The sequence below is a fragment of the Bactrocera neohumeralis genome, chromosome 4 (assembly GCF_024586455.1).
Source record: "Bactrocera neohumeralis isolate Rockhampton chromosome 4, APGP_CSIRO_Bneo_wtdbg2-racon-allhic-juicebox.fasta_v2, whole genome shotgun sequence".
In the NCBI taxonomy this organism is placed as follows: Eukaryota; Metazoa; Arthropoda; class Insecta; order Diptera; family Tephritidae; genus Bactrocera; species Bactrocera neohumeralis.
The window spans coordinates 18,380,996-18,384,450 of NC_065921.1; positions in this window are offsets into that span (position 1 = coordinate 18,380,996).

A 3,455-nucleotide genomic window follows, 5' to 3' on the forward strand; every position below is an offset into this window, starting at 1 on the left:
TAAGACAACAATGTAATCTCCGAAGAAATTGGTCAGATCGGTTAACTATAGCATATAGCTACCATACAAACTGAACACATAAGTAGTTACTAAAAGAAATGCACCTGCGAAGGGTATATTAGCTTCGGTGCAGCCGAAGTTAACGTTTTTTCTTGTTTTTTAATATTTTTTTTCTTTGCGGGTGAGTGGGTGGAAAATGGCTTCCGTATCATCAGCACTGTCGTCACAGCAGCGGTATGTGCCACTTGCAGGCCACTAAAACACCAAACCTCTCTAAAGAACCGTCGCCCATCCAGGAACCAAATTGTCTGATTGTCGTCGACATTAAGAGTTTTCTCTTTTCTCTGCTGGAACTCCCTATGTTGGCCAATAGTCTGCTAAGTTGGGAGGTAATTTTTGCTATCTTTCCTGCGGCGTACTGGATTTGTACCCAGAAGGTTAGTCTGGGATCCAGTCTTACGCCTAGCTAGTTCACTGCTTTTTGTGGCCTAAGGATATCCGTAGTCGTTTACATACTTATTTCGATGGGTATGTGCTTATTTGTAAGCAGTAGCACCTCTATTTTAAGCGATCTGGAGGTTGTATGACTCGAGCCATTCTTGCGTCCGTATCATGACCCGTTTAAACTTTCTTCGCGCTTCATCTGTGTCTCATGCTGTGATTATTGCTTCAATGTCAGCCGCGTAGCCAATTAAGTACAATTCGTTTGGCACCTCGAGTTTTAGAATAGCATCGTAGTTGATTATCCACAAGTCTGGGCCTAGAATGGATCCTTTTACTGCTCGTGACGCAACCGGTATCTATCGTGATCCCTCTCCAGTTTGGTACAGCAGTTTTCTGTTACTAAGGTAGCGCCGCACCACAGCTCTGAGGTAGTTATTTTCTCTTTAAAAAGCAACTCATATGTCGGTACCGCCATTATCAGACCACTATTGCATATATAATAGCTGCACAGAACTTTTATACACTTTTATGCTATAAATAAATAACCCATGAACGGTACTATAGCTTCGGGGCAGTCGAAGTTAATTTTTTTCTCGTTTTTATATATAAAATTGTTTACCCCATGGCAGCGGTACCTGTAGACTCAACCATTCGCAACTCAAAACAACAAACTTTCAAAACCGCCATCAACCTTTGTTCGCTTTTCAAACTGGTTTTACGAAGTTAAATTACATTTTGCACTGAAAGGCAATTGAATAGTTACTCTCTTTAGTTCAAAGGAGTGTAAACTAATGAAATGATAGCTTGGAAATGTAAGCGTTTTATCAGCACAAAGTGTATCAATAACAAAAGTTTCGTTTCAATTAAGCTTCACGATTGTCAACACATTTGCCGCGCTACCGTTATCTTTGACTGAATTATGTAGGGTTTCGCAGGTATTATGAAACAATTAGTGGTTTTATCGGACAATGCTTTTGATAGCAGAATTAATATTAAATAAGTCGAGACAAGCAAATATATAACTAAACATAGTAGAGTTAATAATTTTCGGTGAAATATTATTAATAAAACGTCATAATGGTAAATCAATTCAATGAGTGAAATAATAACAATAAAGGCGCTATTGTTTAAGGTTTCTTGTCTCGACTGCCAGCAATTATATTATTTGTCATGTTGTTGATGTTCCAAGCGATGCCCTTTACGAAATGAATTTTAAGCATTTTACAACTCATAACTAACTGTTTGATTTAAAAACTCATGCCAGTCTTGTCTCTCTCCACTGAAACCCTTTAAAGTAAGCGCTCTTACGACCACTAACCAAACAGCACTTGAAACTAAGAAGAAACTATGGCAGCAACTTAAGATGATAGTATTTTAATACAAATATACATTGCAATACGGTACGGTAACGGGACTTTTCCACATACATACACATATCATGCACACTCCTACATATAATATTGCATAGCATACGCAGGCTACAATGGTAAACCAGCAAGCGACGTGGCGAAAGTGATGTGTGATGGAAATTTCCTCAAATAAAATACGGACATTCAAGCATATATGTATGTGTGTATATGCTTATGCAATATATAAATATTATATATACATATGTAGATATATCTACATATCTGTAGTTTCCTTCGACATATTTTGACTTTTGTTCTTTAAAAGTTTTCATTCATTAAAAATAAAGAAATCAGAATAGTCTCAAAGCAGTTGCAGAAATGATGCCACAAAAGTTACTACAAAATCCCGAAATACATATTTCGAAGAAGCCACAAAAAGTTTTGAGCGTCCAAATTTAGTTTTTTTTTATTTTATTTCCTTAAGCCATCAAGGAAAACAAAAAAAGTTCGGTGGCCACATATGGGCTGAAGGGCAGCTGCGGAAGCGCTGGAATGCCGGTCTTGGTTAGGTATGTAGCTCTTCACAAGAAAGGCGGTGTGAGCCGGGGCGTTGTCGTGGTGCAACTTCCAATCAGCTGCGATGTCTTGTCGGACCCGATTGATCCTTCGTTTGAGTCACTTGAGGATTTCTCCGTAAAACTTGGTGTTGATGGTTTGTCCAGGAGGAACAAATTCATTCACTTCTTGCCAAAGCAACATCTGGGTAAGCCTGCTTTATCATATCAAACGTTTCTGTCGCAGATTTATCGAGTTTCACATAGAATTTAATCGCGTACCGTTGCTCTAATGAACGCTACATTTTCGGCTTGCACCACTCACAGAAACACGTCGCGCGCAAATGTTTGTCCTGACTCTCGAGGTGCTCGGAAACACCTGACTAGTCGCTAGTTCGTTAGTTAGGAACGCCCTCTACCAAATCCAGTTGGTGCGCGCACGCTCCAAACTACAGTCACGGCGGAAGAAAATCAGTCCTATTACTTTCCAGACAAGAGAGTTGCTATTTGTTTTAAATTTTATAAAGAAATTAATTGAAAATATTAATAAATAGAAATGTTTTAAGAAGAGTTATGATTTTTAATTTTTAATTTATTTTTATTGAGGTTGCCACTTGTTTTAAATTTTATAAATGAATTCAGAAAAATGTTAATAACTATGCAGATAAAGGAGTTTAAAGAAAGCCTAAGATTTTTTTTAACTTTTTTTTGTTATGAGGTTGCCACCTGTTTTAATTTTTTAAAAAAATTCATGAAAATGTTAATAAACATGAAGTTTTAAGAAGGATTATGCTTTTTCATATTTAATTTTTTTAATGGGGTTGCCACCTGTTTTTAATTGTATTAAGTATTAAAGGAATTCACGAAACAAATGCGCATATAAATGAGTTTAAAGAAATGCTACGATTTTTCATCTTTAATTTTTTTAACGAAGTTGCTACCTATTTAAAGAATTTTGGAGAGTTGTCAGATATTTTATATTTTATAAAATTATTTATTCAAATTTAACAAATAGGCAGAGAAAGCAGTTTTAAGAAGGGTTTCACTATTTTATCTGTTATCTGAAAAACAGATTAGAATTTCTCCGAAAACACTTTATATCTTTAGC